The 20,080-nt window shown below is 49.4% G+C and overlaps 1 protein-coding gene across 8 annotated transcripts in view; it reads right to left on the reverse strand.

The window, feature by feature from the left end:
- ASAP1 (ArfGAP with SH3 domain, ankyrin repeat and PH domain 1) overlaps window positions 1-20,080 on the reverse strand; it is a 234,359-nt gene that overhangs the window by 184,957 nt on the left and 29,322 nt on the right. The gene's annotated exons all lie outside the window — the stretch shown is intronic.

The following is a 20,080-nucleotide window of genomic DNA, read 5'->3' on the forward strand; positions in this document are numbered from 1 at the left end:
ATATTTCTAATATAAAGTCACTGGATCTTCAAAACAACAAACAAAAACAGTTACATTTTTCTGGAAAAAGCACCCACACAGAAGCCACTAGCAACTAACATATGGCAGCAAACTTAACTCCCAGGCCAGCCCCAGGGAGGTGACTCAGTGGTCAGAGCATCTCCCTCCAAACAGGCACTCTTTGCGGGGGGGCGGGGGGCACAGGCAGTCTGCTCTCCCTCCTGGCTTTCAGTCTTGGGCTAATGGAAAGAGAACCAAGTGGAGGGTCAAGAGAGGAGAATTTAACTTCCAGCTCGGCTTAATACACCAACCCTTGGCTCTGCAGTTCCTAGAATTTACTCATCAGTTAACAAAGATGCACAAGGCCACCTAGATCAGAAAGAAAAGAGAGAGAAAAGGGAGGAGGGAGTGAGGGTTGGGGAGGGAGGGGGAGAAAGAGAGAGAGAAAAGCAGACCCCAACCTACCCCTAGAAATGGGAAAGGACTACAGAAACTCAGAAACAGCCTCCTACCCCTCACGACACTATGGCCCAAGTCCCTGGTGGCAGGTGGCAGAGTCTCTAGGACCTGCTTCCTCCCCACTCTAATCATCCAGAAATAAGACCTCCTCCTTATGTCCTATCTCTTCTCTTCAGGGTCAAGGCCTCCCCAAGGTGCCACACAGCTAATCAGATCAACTTCCCGCACCGATGTGCTAATGAGAAAAGCCTGGATGGGGTCCAAAGCTCTCAAGCAATGTGTGTGTACATTCATTCATTCTAGGTCTGAGTTGAGATCCAACTGTTTATATGACGGGTGCTGGGCTGGGAGTCCCTGCAAGAAGGAAGGAAGGAAGGGAAGCAAACGAAGACAAACACTGCAACCAATGTCAGAGGGCACTCTGCCATGACGGCTTGGGATGACCCAGAACAGGGCCACACCAGCCAGACCAGCGCTCGGGGCACAAATATAAACAGAGCAATATTGGTAAAGTGACTACAAGGAAAAGAAAATATACCCTCGTATCCTCCCTGAGAGTTCTAGGGGGAACTGGGAAGGTTCGAGTGCTCATTCTTCAGTGTAGGATGAAGAGACCCATCGGCGTGTTAGAGTAACCTGTCACTAACCTGCCTTCTCAAGAAAGGTGCGCTCACCACTTGGAGGCCCCTGTTTGCTGCGTGTGGTATGCAAGTTTGGGGCCAGAGCAGAATTGCTTGGGACAAGAGAGGGGCGAGGGGAGGGTCCTAATACCAGCCGTCTCTTTCTCTGAGGTCCCAGTTGCTGAGGGCTCCCTTGTTTCAGGCTGACCCACACTTAGAGAAAGAGGTTACTGGTTAATATATTCATGCAATGAATACTTAATGAGCCACACTTGCTCTTTAAATAGCCACTGAGTCAGTATAAACACAGAAGTAGCAAGAGAAAGTGATTCTGCAGATTTTAGTCTAGAGGAAGACACACACACATCAGCAACAGAAGTGGAGGGTGCTGGTAATGGGGTCATTCCCCATACCACCAATCACTTGTCTCTGATTCCTCCCTGAGAATCAGTATCAATGCAACATGTCACTTTTTCAGAAACGTCTCCACAGTCTAACAAAAATGAACACACTCCAAAGACCTACAACACTAGGATAACCCCTACCACAAATTATAAATTCTGAATGCCAATTAAGCATGCTGGTCCTCCCCAAATAATCTAGTCCTAACATGTCCATGACAATTAACTGAACAGAACTAAAAAATGTTCTTGCAACGGACTGAATGTTTGCATTTCCTCACATTCGTATGTTGAAATCCCAACCTCCCAAGTTGATGGTACTAGGAGGTGAGGCCTCTGGAGGTAATGAAGTCATGAGTGTGGAGCACTCATGAATGGCATTAGTGCCCTTACAAAAGGGGTCTCAGGGAGTCCCCCTGCCCCTTCCACCACGTGAGGACGCAAGAGGTTGGCAGTGTGCAACCCAGAAGAGGGTGCTCCCTCAAGCCTGACCATGCTGGCGCCCTGACCTCGGCCTTTCAGCCCCCAGAACGGTGAGAAAGAAACTGACGTTGTTTACGGGCCACCGTGTCTCCGGTACCTCGTTTTAGCAGCTGAACTAGGCCAGAAACACGGCCCTATCGGGAAGTAAGGGCTGGGTGTGCATGGAGGTGATAGCGGGCAGCTTCCTTCCACCCCACGAGAAGTAAGGACTGAAGGCTGGGCCGACCCATCCCCAGCTTCCCAGAGAGCTTCTCCACCACCTGTTTTCTTGTATTTCCTTTAATTTTTATAATAATCTTTGAGCTTTCCTCTACTCCCAACTTGAAATCTCTCCTTTTCACTAAATCATTCCCTCTTCTAAGTCTGAGCAGCGTGGCCAGCCTTGCTAACACAGCACCCCTTGGTCCCATAATCGACTCATAAAAATGGTGAGGACCAGCCCTGGCTAGTGTGGCTCCGTGGTTAGAGCATCGGCGCTTGGACTGAAGGGTCTCGGGTTCGATTCCTGGTCAAGGGAACCTACCTGGGTTGCAGGTTCAATCCCCGACCCTGACAGGGTCAGCCAATCGATGGGTGTCTCTCACATTTATGTTTCTCTCTCTCTCCTTTCCACAATCTCTAAAAATCAATGGAAAAAATATCCTCAGGTAAAGATTAACAACAACAAAAAAAGGGTGAGGCCCTGGCTGGTTTGGCTCAGCGGTTAGAGTGTAGGTCCTCGGGCCAATGAGTGTCAGGTTCAATTCTAGTTAAGGACACGTGTCTTGGTTGCAGTTCATCCCTGGTCCTAGTCAGGGTTATGTGGGAGGCAGCCAGTGGACATGTCTCTCTATGTCGATGTTTCTCTCTCTCCCTCCCTCCAACTCTATCTGAAGCTAAATAGAAAAATATCCTCAGGTGAGGATTAAAAAAAAACACAAAATGGTGAGGACCAGCTCACCATGGAGACAGTAAGAGTTCACAGCCACCATTCATAGGGGGTATTCACTGGGCACTGATGCGGAGGACGGGTGCCTAACAGCCATTATCTCAAAACGGTTCTTTCCATTCCCATTGTACCCATTTCAGAGATGAAGAAGGAGGCTCAGTGGGCTGAAGTGGCTGGCCCTGGATCACACCCTGAGGCCCCGGGGTGAGGGGATGCTTCACACCCCACTCACATTTCACCCTCACAGCCGCCTTGTACACGAGGACCGTACAAATACTCCAGTTGAGAATAAAGCACATGTTTTCAGGGGGTGCTGGGAGCAGACACCTAAGGCAGAGACGTTAAGAAACTTGCCCCAAATAGCACAGTCAGTAAGGGGCAGTGGCAGGCACCGAAAGCACTTACTTTAAAGGGTGGACTGAGGTTCAAACGAGTGGACGCAGGCAGCTTAGGATGGTACTGACACACAGCGAGGACTCAATGAAAATGAGCCACTCACAGTGCCACGTGCACAGGAAGTGCGGCCAGCAGCAGCAACAGACATGTCGGGTAAATACAGGACATTATCCGCCTGCTCCTCAATAGCTGTAGTGCCCGCAGCCGCCCCAGCAAACATTCTGCAATACCTCCAGTGCCTCTAGCTGGCCGTGCAGATCGGTGAAGTTTTTTCAGTCCTGCTATTACAAGCAGACAATAGTGTGGGGGGGAAATGTGCCTGCTGGGTTGCAGTGGCCCTGGTTCCGGCCCTTCCTGACTGCACGGCCTCTCTGAGCAGCAAACTGAGGACCATCCCACATGCCCGCCCAGCAGCACTGATGTTGTGCTGCCTCTCCGGCCAGCTAGCGGATCCAACAGGTCACAGACCCCCGGGAGTCCCCCCACTCCACAGCTGTGGCTGGGCTCTTCCAGCTCCAGAACTGGGTGGGGCAGAGAACAGGACACCCCAGTACCAATGCGCACCTACTCCCTGACCTTGGCAGGGCAGCAGTCAGGGAGCGCCAGAGGAGAGGGTGGGAAATGAACCCTCAAGTTCAAGGAAGTCTAGGGAAGCGTAACAAATGCAGACAGAGATGCTTCAGAGAGACTTTAAAAATATATAATGGTGCCCTGGCTGGTTTGGCTCAGCGGTTGGAGCGTCGGCCTACAGTCCAGAGAGACTTGGGTTCGGTTCCCGCTAGGGGTGCGTACCTCGGTTGCGGTTTGTCCCCGGCCCTGGTTGGTCGTGTGGGTGGCAGCCATTCGATGTGTCCCTTTCACGTCGATGCTTCTCTCTCTCTCTCTTCCTCTCTCTCCCTCCCACTCTATCTGAACAAAAAATGGAAAAATGTCCTCGGGTGAGGATAAATACATATATATATATGTTGGGGTCATGTGGGTGGCAACCAGTCAATGTGGTTCTATCACGATGTTTCTCTCTCTTCTTCCCCTCTCCCCCTCCCACTCTATCTGAAGATAAGTGCAAAAATGTCCTCGGGTGAGGATTAAAAATACATATATATATACACATATGTGTATATATATGTATGTGTGTGTATATATATGTATGTGTGTGTGTCTGTGTGTGTGTGTATATATATATATGTATATAATGGTCTTTGTCACAGAAAACGCCACGGCACCCGGGTCATCTCACCAGGAATCCACACTTAACCAGCACCCATCCTCTGTAAGACTTTGAGTTACCTTCTCTGGGCTATTGGTCCATCAGCACCTCACAGAGTGAGGCACCTGTTCGTGCACTGCAGGGTGCTGACAAATAAAATACACAACTTTCCTGCTGTCGACGGACTGCTGGGGAAGAGACGGGACAGACAGCTCAGGCTTTTGTAAGGGACAAGCTGTAAGAGGCAGCAAATTTACAAGTGGTCTTGAGCAGACAGGGGGCCACAGGGGAAGGTAACTAACAATGGGAGGTGGGGGAGGGGGTGCCCAGTGTGGCTTGCTCTCCCCCTTGAAGGCAGTGTTCTTATTAGTTTCTAGAATTTTTTAACATTGCTTTTCCTTCCTGACAAAATGATCTCAGGGCTCAAACACAAAACCAATTACTTAAAACATAAAAACACAATGTGATGATCCTTAAGTGTTTCTTATCAATCAAAACACGAATTTAGAGAGCTCTGTCTGGTCCTGTGTCCTGACGGGCAGTGCGGCCAACTCAGGGCTGATGAGAAATCTCAGAGATCTGAAATGAGGTGTTTGACCTCCATGATCTCTAAGGCTCTTTCTGGCTCTGAAATGGCAAGTTTACAAGATTTCCCTTCAACTCGCACAAGTCCTGAAACCCCTCCCCGTTCCCCTCTTGATTAGTCCCACACACAATACTCTCCCAGACTCCATATTCTCCACTCTTCCCGGTTCACCTTTGCCTACATTCTTCAAGGCTCCCCGCTGCGTGTGTGTATGTGTATGCGTGTGTACTTGAGTGTGTGCTTGTTTGCTCATTCAAACACGGGCCATTCTACTTGGTCCATTCTAACTGGAGATTAACAAATGCATACGACCAAGTCCTGTCCTCGAAACAGTGATGTGACAGGCTCAGAACCCACATCTCAAAGTGGCGGGTTCTGCATGAGGAAAAGGCCGAGCCGGCTGGAAAAGACAGTGACCCCAAACAATCCCCCTTTCCGGGCATCGCACAGGCAGGAGGAAGGGGGGTGGTTCCTAGGCAGAGGGGAACTTCCCAGGGAATGCAAAGCCCCTGGGTCTTCTCCAAGGGTTAGGAGACGAGAGAGTCAAGCAGGGTTAGGCCCTCAGGAAGCAACCACTGCTATTTCAGAAATAAACACAAATTAACTCACCCCGGGTAACCATTTCTGCTGGGTGTGGAGCAAACCCCCCTTCATCTGCACTGCTTCCGGGGCAAGAGCAGGGGCCGCAATTAACATCTGATGGACAACGTGTGTGGTATCCACACTCTTGTACTCAGTGCCTAGCACGCACATGTGTATTTAAACTGTGAACTGTAACTGGGAGTTTAAAGATGTGCATTTTCATCCCACGTCTACTTTGTTAACAGGCTACAATGCCTCAGAGGCCGTGGCATGACACCGAGGGACCACACAGATGTGGTTCGCAGCTCAGCTCTGCTGCACACCCAGCTGTACGATTTGAACAGGTATTGATCTGCTCTGAGCATCTATTCTCTCCCTATAAATTGGAGAGACTCCTGCAAAGCCATTATAAGGATTAGAAATATGTAAAGAAATTAATACAGCCCTATGTTTCCCAGAGAAGCTTAATAAATCATGGCTGTGACAATATCGTAGTGGCCCCTGAATGCGTACGGCCGTTCCAGCATGGTACTGAATGCAGAAACAGTCCCAGATGTTTTCATAGCGAAAGACTAGGCTCGCCTTTATTGGGAGGGGATATTATGGAGTGGGGGTTTTTAAACCAGTATTTAGCGTGATTCAGCAATGCCACATGACTGCGGGGGTGCTAGTAGATCAAATCTAAGTCAGTAAGTCCAGTGACGATGCATTACAGCAGGGAGTGATTTTGACACTAACCTCTCAAATGACAGCTTCAGACTAAGGCACGCCCCCCCACCCACAGCTTGTCTGGGGAGGCGCAGGGCCCCAGGAAGGCCACCCTGATCCCCAAAATGGATGTGTGAGTCAAGAGTCACAATATCAAGCTCCTGCCCATTACTCATACTTGGAAGAGTAAGTCTGGGTGAGGTACCCAGTGTCTAGCACCATAAGCAGACTTGACCAAGCAGCAGTTCTGGGACCTTGGGTAAGAACTACAAACAGAACAGAGACCCGGAGACCTGGGAGACACGCGGATCCAGTCTGGACCTTGGCTTTTTCCCTTCAACAGTATAACCTGAGCCAGGAAAAGTGCCCACCCCCCAGCCTCAGGCTGCTCATCTGAAAATTCAAGTGCTGCACCGTAGAATGCTGTGAGGACTGACAATAAAACGCACGCCGAGCCGGGCAGCACTGCCAGTCTGTTTCCACCACGGCAACGCTGGACCTTAGTTAGAATCCCCCTCCCAGGGCTGACGCCAAGGTCACATCATGCAACACCTTTAACTTAGCACTGCTTCTAGGGGTTCACCAGACTGAACTATGGGCAGCGGCAGCGGCACTGTACGGTGTGAGGGACCCTCAGCTCAACCCTTCCCCACGCAGCCCGGAAGGAAGCCCGCGGTTCTGCTGGGTCAGGGCGCCCTGTGGGAAGTGCACAGCCCTGGGGGAAGTGAGGGCGGTAGCACCTTGATCAGGCATGAATACCTTGAACTGAATCATTGCTGAGATTTTCTTCCAGGAGAGTTAGCTAAACACCCTGTTAAGGAAGAGAGGTCCTAAGCCAGGGCAATCACTGTGGGGTGGGGAGGAGAATGTCCTGGAACCTTAGAGGAAACAAGAAGTCATAAAGGGGTGTGGAGGATGAAGGAGGGACCCAAATAGGCAGGGTTGATACCGATCACGGAAAGACCACAGGCCTCAGAGACACACACTCCAGCGTGCCCCGTAGCTGCACACCTGGGTCACGTCACCGTACCTCTGCACCCCATTTTCTCACCTCCAAAATGAAGCTAATGCTGTTTACTTCCCAGGACTCTCTGAGGCTCCTTTAGGATACTACATGTAAAGGACTCAGCCTGGAACCCAGAACGTTCTGTGAAGAGTCAACCTGATGTAAAGAAATCCACTCTAAGTTGAAATCCCCTGTAAGTGCTCCAGAAAGCCAAGTCCTCTGATCGGACTGCCTGGGGAAGCGAGGCCCAGCACACTCAAAGGAAATCTCAGACTTGAGAGAACCTCAGACCTCTCCCGAACCTCTGGAACTGAGAGTGGCTGGGTATTCAGGTGAGCCCAGGAAGCCTCCGGACAACCCATAATGTAACAAATTCACACAACAGTGATGGGGCCTCTGGCCAAGAGCCAACTCAACCACATCTGAAATACAAGTGGGCTTCTTAAAAAAGTGTGAGCCGATCTCAGAACAGACTAGTTAAGGTGCTCTTGACACCTTCTCCTCCTCCCCTCCCCTTCCCTCAGGTTACTCCCCCGGAGCCAGGACCTTGGCCCAATGACTCTAGAGGGGCCCTCTCTCCAAACCCCTCCCTGCCCCCCTTCTAGCCAAGTGGTCAGTAGGAACAATCCAGCTAGCTAATTCACAACCACATGTGAATGATGTCTGCAAGAAGACCTACTGATCCACAGGAGCTTGTCACCTGGAGAAAAGTCGCATGGAGTCAGCAAAGGGAAGTGAAGGTGCCCAGACACCCTGGCTGGGACTCCATGTCTGGTTTCTACACATCCCCCCTTCCTGGTAAAGGCTATTTCTTTATTCCTCAACACGGAGGCCCAGGGCTCAGCCAACGACTTCCCTGGCAAGAAGTCACCACTGAGAGGCGGGCGGGCGGGAGAGCCGAGCGGACACGCCCCAGACTCCGAGGGGACACGCGTCGGCGCTGCACCTGCCGAGCAGTCTGTGGCACCACGCGCACACCTGCTGCCCGCTGCCACTCGCCCGGAATGGACAACGGCACACCCCAAGTCCACTGTGTTCCCTTCAGTCAAGGCCTCAAGCAAGCTGTCCTGTGTGGAGAAGTCTCTCTCCCACGCTGCAGGCTGGGGGTGTGTACTGCGGCCCAGACGCCCTTTCTGGGGGACATCTGGCAACATGAGCACTGTATCAGAAGTGGATGAATACACCTGGCTTTGACCCAGTCGTGCTGCTTCTAGGAATCTATCACCACTGGTGCAGTCAATACGGGCGTCTTCAAACTGCCACTGTTCTCTTTCAACAACGGGTCCCTCCTCTGGGGCAACCGCGGCGCCGCTGTTCCTTAGCTGGGGCAACGTCGTTAATACAGTCATGTGCCTTAAAAACTGTACTGAAAACTTTTTAAAGATGTGCTGCATGAAAATAAACAGGGTATAGATACAGCTGGAAGAAATATCTCGGGAGACAGTAGTGGCATCTCTAGCTGGTGGGATCAGGGATGACGTCTGAATTTTCTTTTTTATGCTTTTCCTAGTTGTTGTTGTTTGTAAACAAAGGGAATGGATTTCTTTTTCAAGATGAAAATATTATTTGGAACAAAAGTATGCTAGGAAGAGACTGTAGCACATGTTAAGTGACACCAGACAGATACAATCAACACTAACCATACTACGGGGAACTCTATGGGACAAACAACACTTTCTTCAACCAATTACAAGGAAAAAAAGAAAAATAGGCCTGGTTGGTGTGGCTCAGTGGTTGAGCATCAACCCATGCACTAAGAGGTCGCCAGTTCGATTCCCGGTCAGGGCACATGCCCAGGTTGTGGACCCGATCCCCAGTGGGGGGCATGCAGGAGGCAGCCAATCAATGTTCTTCCTCATTGATGTTTCTATCTCTCCCTCTTCCTCCCTCTCTCTAAAGTCAATAAAGAAAAAAAAAAAACTTTTTTTTTTTAAACTGAGGGTGTGCCCTTAGACTAAAACAATTTTAAATATATGTCAATTTAAACATATAGATCTCATTCGGTTCCAGATATGAACAAATACTTTTTCTTAAAAAAAAAAAGGACAACTGGGAAAATTTGAACATTGCCTGAATATTTAATGATATGTAGAAAATGTTTGTTTGTTTGTTTAATGTGATCATGCATGGTACTGGGGTTCAGTTGTGCTGTTTTTCAAGTTCTTATCTTTCAGAGATACATCCTAACATCTCTATGGATGAAACGAAACAATATCTGGGTTGCTCCAGAGAAGTCAGGGGTGAGGGCAGAGATGAACACAAGACTGGCCGAAGCAGGTCAGTACTGAAGCTGAGACAAGCGCATGCGATTCACACTGATCTCTGTCCTTTCGTGTATGTGTAGGAGCTGAAAACAAACCACCAACCTCAAGCAGGCCATGCCCAAAGTTCAAAACCCTGAGAAGGGCTGAGCTACTAAGGGAAAGAAGGACCATAAAAGGTACATGTGTGTAGGGGGACTGTGAAAATGCAAAGTATTACCAAGTTATCCAGTAATAAAAACCTGTTTGTTTTTATTCAGAAGGTATTCTTTGAGTCACGATTCACTTGACAAGATATCTCAGAGGCCTGTCTCGTGCAGAGGGTGAGTACCGCAGGGTGGGGGCAGCCGGGCCTGGAAGGCAGAAGGACCGCATGCCCCGCATGCTACTTTGTCAGTCTGCTGACCTTTGACAAGTTATTGTAACTTTTCTGGCCTCCGTTTTCTCCCTGCTTAAAAGAGGAAATGGTGGCTTTGTTGCCTTACAAAGTGTTGTGTGGATAAAATGAGTCAATCTACAGCAAAGCACTTTGTAAGTTGTTGTAACAGAGTGAGGACAGCAATGCTGGAGAGAAAACCCAGAGCACAACTGCTCCTAAAACCGTATGATTCACTGCTCACCATTTATAAAGGAAAACCAGAGAGGCCAACTCCTTCTGAAATACCAAATCTCTCATTAATCCCTCCAACATCACATCATGAACTGGCTGCCCCAGACGACAGACATAAATTACCTAAATTTAAATGCCTCCCACTCAGGAAAACAAACGAGGAGGGAATAAAATGTTTTCCTTTTCCACTGGCAGAAGCATCTCGCCTGTGTGTGTTTACGTGTGTTTGTTTCCACTAAGAGAGTAAACGCCAGCATGACGCTCAGATTCCGGGGGAGGGGCAGTGGAGGGAGGGGGTGGGCCATGGAGCCCCACAGACCCAGGTTTGATTCCTGGCTCCATCACATACTAGCTGGGTGACGTGTGGGTTAGAAACAACCCATGTAAAGTACTCAGTTCAGGGCTGGGACTCAAGAAAGGGGGGGCTGCCACAGTCCCAGACATGGCTAAGCCAGGGACAGACGGCAGGCTGCGGACACCAGAAGGGCAGACCAAGAACGTGGCTGGGCATCCAGGTTTGTCATAAATCTGCCACACGATGTTTCAGCAAATTTAGTAACGGAGGGTTTTTCTGATTGTGCTGCACAATCGGTAGGCATATGACTAAAGTCCAGAGAGGTCGACAGCAGAATTTGGAAAAACTTTACTAGCTCTGCCCTTAACAATTATAAGTCAAATGCAGCTTCACCATAATCTTCATTATTTCAGTCAATGTATGAGTGCCAACTGGGGGGGGCATCCATAGCCCTGAGGTACTTTCCATCTAAATCTACTAAAGTGAAGACATGTATGAACACGGATAAGTACATAATTTATAGTTCACTAGCCAATCAATGACAATTATGCTAATATCAGAGGGAAGAAATGCTACTTCCGTGGCCATCCAATTGGTATTTAATACCCTGCCAGGAGGTTCTAATTCAACTCTAACCTAAATACCTCCCGTGTCAGCTAAGCCTACTTCCTGATGGTTCTATCCCATTAACCTCTACTCACAATATGAAGCATTTTTTCTGGAGGCCAAGTTGGAGGTGGAGTGAGCAGAGGGATTGGGTCGAATCCTTTCTGGCTCATCACCTGTAAATAAGAGAAAAGCACCCACCCAAAGAGCTGTTGGCAGGATTAAATTAAATGAGATGATGTATGCAGGGCACCCAGCACACAGTAGGTGCTCACTGTAGTGTTCGCATACCCTGAGCGCGGTCAAACCCTATCAAAGGCAGATGCCTGTGCCGGCGACAGCGCGACTGGCCGGGCCCCGCTGTGCCTCCCGGGGCAGGGGACGCGCTTCTGTGGCCACGACAATCTTCGTGCCGGTGAAGCGGCGGCAGCTGCGGGCCAGCACTCTGTGGAAAGGGCAGCACCTAATTTATGTAAGTGCTATTAGTGCGAGCCAACATTACCAGGCAAAGGAAATGGGCTTCATAAAAAGTGATGAATGAAACGAGACGCCCACCCTGCCACACAAAAAGAAGATGCTCAAATTTTATCTTGTGTGTCACCGGTCAGTGAAGAAGCCACTTAATGGCAGGAAAACTGTTAGCCCTCGTCAGACGTTTCAGCAGCGTCTGTCACTGGACACAGACCAGCCCAGTCAAACCAGACAACGTCCCAAACGCAGCCCATCCCCGCCCGTCTCCGTGCCTCCCCGGTATCTGCGGAAGGTTATTTTTGAGCCCCTGTGATCCCTGCGATCTAAGCGGCCGTGGGAGTTCCCTCTCTGCCCACACCCTGTGTGGAATGTTGGTCTTTCTTGACCACATCAGGAAAGCTACAACTAGTAGGCACAGTGCTCTGACCACAGCCCTTCAAAGGGCCCCAAATGAATACGGAGCAAAGAGGTCAAGGGGAGGCGAACCTTGTAGAGGGAAGGGCAGAGAAACGAACAGGCTCCCGGGGCGCTGGCCTCCAGGCCTGTGGCTGCCCGACCTTCCCCACTGGCTCTCCGGAGAACCTTGTGAGGTCCGGGCGTTCCCACCGAGTTCTCACTGCAAAGACAGATGAAAATGATGGCGCACAGACCCCGACCCTAGCCCCAGCTTAGCTGTGTGCTGTAGGTGGACAGAGAGGGGGCTCCCCCGCCCTCTGAGGACCACCACCACACCCCAGCCCCTGCCCATCAGGTAACCCCACCTCCTGGCCAAAGTGCTCTCTGGACCGGGAAGGTGGGGCAATCCGACCTTCCCTCCGAGATTCAGCTGGCATGGGGCACTGCGCTGGGAGGGCAGCAGGCAGGGCTGGGGTGCCATCCTCTGCCTTTCCCCTGCAAGAGAACATCCTCATTCTCTACTATTCTGGATGTGCACGTTCCATGAGTCCTTCCAATAAACTCTCATGAATTAGCTGTATTTCTTTTTTCTTGGGTGAGGTGGAGTCTGTTACTCACAACAAAGGAGTCAAACACCCGGGGTTTTCGGGGCCTCAGCTTCCTCATCCACAGAAAGGAGGGGTTGGACTGATGGGCTTGAGGGCTCCGCAGCTCTGTCGAGTGTATTTCTAATAACAGAATCTCCCTGCCAGGCGCTAGGCTGTGCACCAGGGCCAGGGCCATCCTTGCCCCAGCCCGAGCACAGTGCCACAGAAACACAAGCTATCCAGGCTGCATTTGTAATAGAAAGTGCTTGGAAGGGTGTCTCTTTCCCTCCATCTGAGGCACATTTGGCAGGGACAAAGATGGTCCAGCTCAACGTAGCCGGCTCTGCTTTCTGTAACCGTTGGTACCAAAAATGCAATCTATTTTTGGGCTTTACCTCCCTGGTGCAGGAGGTCCTGTTTTTGTTTTCCTGGTTCCTGGGTGGCTACATGGGGAGCTGCCTTCTCAGAGGGACTCTATTGCTGTTCTTCGGGGGAAAATTACACGACAGCCTCGGCACTAAAATTCAGCTCTAACACAAGTGGCCACAAACAGCACCACGACCCAGGGCTACTCAGGCAGGAAGAGCCCGGTTCTGTGAAGGCCAAGTGGGATCAAGTGCCCCCAGGTCTGACCTGCCGCACCCCACAAATAACACTCATTTATTTCACTGCCACCGAGAACAGCCATGAGGCGCACAGAGAGCAAGCAAGAAGAGGTCCTTTCCACTTTAAGGCGCCTGCCTCCAAAGCAAACAGAATTCCTTGTGGTCTCAGTGCTTCGGGCTGTAATCAGGGAAGCACACAACCTGGCGGCCATGCTCTGTCCCAGCCAGGGCCAAGGCACAAATGTTTCCCCGGCGCCTCCCACAAATCACCACAAATACCTGCATTTATTATACAACAGAGGAAGTGGCTCCTTACCCAGAAGCCCCAGCAGAAACCAAAAGGGCCAGCACGGTCCTGGCTTTGATGCACCAACGGCGGGGACAGGGCGGAGGGAGACGCGGGGAGGAAGCTGAAGGAATCAGCAGGGACCAGAGAGCAGGGACAGGGAGGCTGTACTGGGTCAGAGGCACAGCACTGGGCACTGGCTCCCTTTCTTCAGCTAGCTGAGTAGAGAGTAAAACTGAGCTGACAGTCTGTTTCAGATCAAATTGGCTTTGACCGTGACCCCCAAGGGTGAAAGTGTTTAGTGTCGCCTCTAGTCCCATCTGCGCCTCCAATATCAAGTCCTTGAAGGCACACAGCTGGCTCTGTCCTCTGACCTCACCACCCACCCTCCTAAGATAAGTCTACCAAGTCTCCTCCTCATAGTCACACGTTCGAGGGTCAAGTTCAGTAATAATAAACAGCGACAGCGATGAGGACAATAAGAATACTCTTTTATTGAGCACTCACCATGCCAGGCACTGTTCTAAGCACCTGACACCTACTGACTCACTAAAAGGTAGGTACAACCTCCATGATGAAACTGAGATATGTTTCCAGCCCGGAGATAACAGGGCTGCAATTAACCCAGGCAAGGGAACTGCTTCCTCCAACCCAGATGTGGCCACTGGTCCAGAGTGGAGAGAACTCTGCCCATCTCCCATCGAGGACTGCGTCTCAGTTCCTTCCTCCCCCTCCCTCCCACAGGAGGACTGGCTACTGTGACTGCTCGGACCTTGCCCTGCACAGGGCCACACTCCACCAGCACTGAAGTCACCTGAGTGCCTCACGTGCAGTATCTCCTCTAATACTCAAAGCAACTCCATTTAGCAAGTGAGGAAACCGAGGCTCACATGCAGTGATCTCCAGTCCATCACTTACTCATGTTTAAATAACACATGTGGGAATGGCTGAGGCCGAGGTCTGGCTCTAGTCCCTGGTGACCGGGTTACGTAAATGGAAACCACCTCCCTGAGGCTCCCTTGACTCACACACATAAAGACAAAGATCTGGTAGTGTCTGAATGTCCAGCACCACAACGATGCTTCCAGGAAAGCGTCTTAGCCCCACATCCAGGAGTCCTGTGATCTATGCAGTGGCCTCACACAGACCATAGTATGTCTTGTGAGCGAGCAGACCGGCTGGCAAGATCAGGTTCCTAAATTCAAGTTTACTCTCCACCCATCCTACTTGGAAGCAAGTTGCAGGAAGCAATAAGGGAAAGGTCCCCCACCTCTGCCAAAAAACACCAGCCTCCATAGCCTTTGGAGAGGTGAGTGCAAAGAGCCTGGGCTGGAAGTCAGGAGACCTAAAAATTCAAATTCCTGCCTAATTTCCTTCCCACCTTTAGGCCTCCGTCTCCTCTCTGAGCCTTGGTTTATTCATATGGAAGAAAATGGTAGAATGCTATCGGACAGGAGTTTTATTGTGGAAACATGTGGAAACTGGTTTTTAAACCCTAAAGATGGTATATAAAGGGCAAACAGCATCAGCTTGGAATACCCAGCCAACAGGTTCCAGCCTTATTTTAGAAAGGAAGTTCCTTCTCTTTGCTTCTGCAGACGAATGTATTCTTCACACAGACCTTTGCTGGCGCTCTCTGGACTGGGTCAAGTGTTGGGCCACAGAGCCCAGAACTGCGAGTGGGCCAGTGGTATCAGGGACAAGCTTATTCACCGTTTGCTGTTTTACCTTCAAGAAATCAGGGACAAAGGACATGTTTTTTACCTTAAGCTGCACAGGGCCAAACTATATTTTACGTAAACCCTTCTGAGACTAGTTTTTCAGAGAGACTACAACCAAGTGGAGCAGCTGCTATATAAATAAGCGCTTCCTATCGAGTTGATCAGCTCACAACATTTCAGAGAAGCAAAGCGATGATGACCGAGATCTCTGCTCCAGCCCCAGCCGCAGAGGGCCGGTGTGTGCGACTCCACGGAAAAACACTGCAGGACCTAAAAGCATGTATTAAAGATTGATGACCTCTAGTCAGCCACGTGGAAGATGCCCAAAAGAACATGGGTCACAAGCAATACTTACATGGAGAGAGAGAAAGCACAAAGTCTGACTGCGCCACATGAAGACACCATAGAGATGGGATGAATCCCCAAATCCACTCATTATTGTTGGTGTGACCCTGGGCAAAGACTTAACTGCTGTAAGGAGAGCTCAATGATAACAGGGTGAATGCAAGCATTCAATAACATGAATAGGACTTGCACGTAGTAGGAATGCTAACTACTGTTATGATGACAGAATGAATCTTGATAATAAATCTACATTCCACACCTTCACTCTTCACCCAGCCAAACATTCTATGCCTTCGGGAAAGAGTGAACACATCACCTGCACACCTAAGTCAAGCGAGGCTCTAACACAACACCCACACTTGACTGTCAGCCCCCTAAAGAAAACGCAGACCACTTCTTGAGGGCAGGGTCGTTCATCTGGGTGTCCCCAGGGCCTAGCACGTTGCTGGGCACATCACAGGCACTGGACAGCTTGCATACTGACTGGATGTCATTTGCATGCTTTAGCTCGTATTGCTGGGGTGAGTGTCCTATATCCTTCCCTATGGACTGCCCCTTTCTCCCTTGGGAAGCCCTGTTTCTCCCTTCCTCAAAGACCATTCGCTTCTCCATAACACAATCCTGACAGCAACCCCAATCAATACCTCTGTGAGGCTTAGCAAAGTGACTTGTACATAGCAGGTGCTCCCAAAGTGTGTTGGGAGAATGCGGTTCCTGGATTTCACCCAAGTAAGTTCCCACATCTGAACCTGAAAAATCATAACCAAATATCTGAAAGCACCAGGGGGGAAATAGTGTAGTTAAGTATTGCAATTAGGAACTCCATGGAATGTGAACATGAGGAAAAACTAAGCCACTTAGCAACTTAGGCAACTCGGTTTCATGAGACCCAAATTAGAAGGTGCAACGAAAGTGAAGCCTCCTACGTCCTCTACAAAGCCACTGAAATAGGTCTTTGTAGACATTAGAATGTCCATGCTCTGTCTTAACTGCTTGCGGATTTCCTAACTCCATTTACCTAGAGCCGTTGACCCTGGAGACAAATCACTTCATCTCCAGGCTTCAGTTTTCTTCTCTGTAAAATGGAGATAACAACTGTCCCTCCTTCCTAAAGCTGAGGAGGGTTAAATGAGCACCTGAATGTCATCTGCCCACACGGAGCCTGGCACAGAGCAGCTGCTCAATAAATGGGCAGAACATGCCTCCTCCATCATCACCAAGGATAAAGTGCTAATATTAAATAACCAAGCAAGTCCTCATTGGATTCTCCCTTTCACCAAGCACTAAGTACTGACTGATCCAAGCCTTTAAATAGAGGGTCTCGCCTACTGTCTCCCCTGACAGTGGTCCTGGAAACGCCTGCTCACTCCCTTCTTGGGAAAACTCTGTCTTCAGGCCTCCTAGTCATTTACTCATAACTTCCAAATAGTCACGAGTGAAACAGCACACGTCAGTGTGCTTCGGTTGCTGAATAAGCAAAACACTGGCTTTTTGCTTGGAAAACACTCTCACACCAGGATGAAACCTTGGCAGCCAATCCACTCCTGCTTCCCAAAGGCAGCCACTCATTGCGTGCCAGCCACATCATGAGTCCCAGAGTCCTGGGGGACCCTTTGTCCCCAACGGTGAAGCCCAGAAGTAAACTCTGCCTCTTTCACCATATTTCTGACCCATTTCCTAAAGTTCTCATAACAGAACGGTTTCAATAAAAGCACCAACATCTGCAAAGCACAGTACTCTCTGCTAATAACATCGCAAAAGGAAGCGAGTGGGTTAATCCCGGGTTCCAAGTTTGGAGCTCTAATAGTTTTCTAGTTGAGACGTATGCATGTTAATTAAGAACCCAACGAGCAAAAAGTTAGTAAATGAACAGGAAGACGTTGAATTACTAGAACTAGAAAAGACTTTAAAAAAAATAATAATAATTCCAAGCTGCCCAAATGAATTCCTATTCCTGAGTTTCCACATCACCAGAAAGTACCCAAAAGTTCTGTTCCTAAGAATAACCACGAGATAACACAAACAGTGTTCTGAAAGGTCCCAAGTACCTCACTTCTGAAGCACAGACCAATAAGATTTTGTGGTTTGCCCCGAAACATTTCCTTATATTTTGAGAGTAATAACCTTAAGCCCCATATATTTTAAGAGCTGAATTCTGATCCACTTAAGACACATATAATACTGTACCCCTGCCATACATGTAAGCTTAGGAAGAAAATAAAAATTCGACCATGGTGGTTATCTATCAAGAAACTGAAGGGTATATTTTACATTTATGCAAATGATAATCAATTATGATTTCAACCTCATGGAATATGACTCAAGAGTTAAAAGATACAGATTCGGGACAATGACTTCTTGACCAGTGTTATACTCAAGTTCAGAAAAGGAATTACAAAATTACTGTGCCATTCTGAGTGAAAATGACTGCTATATTTTTGAGAACATTAGTATTATCAACATACTCTAACATGACACTTAAACTTCTGGCCTGGTTCCAATTCCTTCTCAAATTCATAGGTGACCACATTTGTATCATGATTGGATCTATTTTTCTACCTAACCTTGCAAAAACAGTATCCCTTCTTCCCTCTCTCTCTCACCCACCCCTCCTGCATTTGCTTTTAAATTTAGTTATCTCAAATTAAGAGCAAGAGCAACAGCACAGAATTCAGTATTTACCCTATCCTCTGCTGTTGCTGCAAAATATGGGCACATACCCCTACCAATAGCATTAACAACTACTTACCCTTATCGCGCCTCACCCAAACAGAATGCAGCAACACTATCTGAATGTGCAGAAAGGGAAAGTTAAAATAACTGACAGCTCTATTAGCAGGCACTGAAGAAGTTATTGAGAAGGAAAGAACCGCTCAGTCTAATCAATGTCACATCCTCTAGAGGCATATACAATTAGTATAGAAAAAGGATGCAAAATGCCTCTCTATCAGCATGTTCCAACTTATCACATTTAAGTGAAGGACAGACCCATCTTGGGGTGGACTACCTGGCAACTCCATTTAATCCTGGACACTAAGCATCATGTTAGCACAAAACTGACAGTTCACAAAGATCCAAAAAAAAAAAAAAAGATCCATTTACTTCTGACTTTCAAACAAACCTAGTTAGGTGATATTTCTCCAACTGAATTTCAAAATTTGGTTCCATACCCAACATTAACTTCAGAAAGAACGAGAAAGCATCCTCAGCTGGCAGAAAATGTTCAGACTAATTTGCATCACCTGGCTGGCAAGATCGGACCCAGTACTAACAAAAACCTCTCCCCTCCTAAAATTTAGGACCCCTGTGCTTCAAAAGTTTCAGAAGACCAGACCTACATGCAACCTGGTCTGCAGAACAAGTATCAAAACCCCGTATCAAGCAAGAACAGTTTGATCACAGAAGCCCACGCTTCTCAATATTAAAGAGGGCTGATCATGACGAGCTTACATCAGAAAGAACTCCTCAAACCTCAAATAAACCAACCCAGGAGAATCCACCCAGAAAAAAACATCTGCTTTCCTAAATTCCCCCAGTGCTGTCTTTTTCAGCTGAAATAGGTATGGCTTGTTTTTGGAGGGGAGTGGTGCTTTACGGCATTACAGATGGTGCCAAATTCCAGGGCAAATGTCCTATTTTTATTGAGGTTCAGAGGCTTCCACAGCTTTGGGGCTTGTGGGTTCCTCCTTACCTACCCACCTCACCCTATCACTAATTCACTTACAATTTGAAAGGAAATCGCTCTGGGGTTGGCCATGTCCCCAGACACCCACAAGGTTCTATGGAGGGTCTAGATAGGAGGAGCTGGTCTTCCTGCAGCCTCTGGCCTCCCTTCTCCCCATCTGGCCAGCGCTTCCAGGCAGCAAGGGCCTCAGGTCTCTGTTCACATCTAGCAGTGCCCTGCGGAAAGTCCTGCTGGCGCAGCAACCTCCAGCATAACCCAACCCTCAGATGAGGGGAGCCGGGTGGGGACCTGCCTGCATAGATCTCTCTTTGCATCCAGGGCTTTGGGCACCGGAACTAAAGGGTAGGAATCCTGGGGTGGGGGCAGTCCCAGCCCTGAGCTCCCTCTCATTCCTTTAGGATTTTGCTGGGCCCTTGCCTATGCGGCTAAGCCTGCCTGGCCAAGCCGGGGAGAACAGCATTCAGTGTCCATCTCCCTGTCCCTTGCTGGTGACTCTGGCCACGTTGTTTCCCCTCCCTCTGCCCTCGGTGGCCTGACACCACCTACTTCTCGGGTTATGGCAGAGTCACAATGATGTGCAAAGAGTCGAGCAGACTGCCTGGCACCCAGGAAGGGCGAAAGACAGGGAGAAGACTCCCCTCTTCTTCCTGCACACCTCGTCTCCGGGGGTCGCGCTTGGGCGAGTGAAGCAGGGGGCTGCACATCCGAGGTCCCCCGTTCACCGGGGAGCGGGGGTCCCGGAGGGGGTGTGGCTCCCCAGCCTGCAACATCCCGGGCGCAGCAATGAAGACCATCCGGCCGCCAGGCAGCGGCCGCGAGCGGAGGCAACCAGAGGG

This window comes from Molossus molossus, unplaced genomic scaffold (assembly GCF_014108415.1).
Source record: "Molossus molossus isolate mMolMol1 unplaced genomic scaffold, mMolMol1.p scaffold_m16_p_16, whole genome shotgun sequence".
In the NCBI taxonomy this organism is placed as follows: domain Eukaryota; kingdom Metazoa; phylum Chordata; class Mammalia; order Chiroptera; family Molossidae; genus Molossus; species Molossus molossus.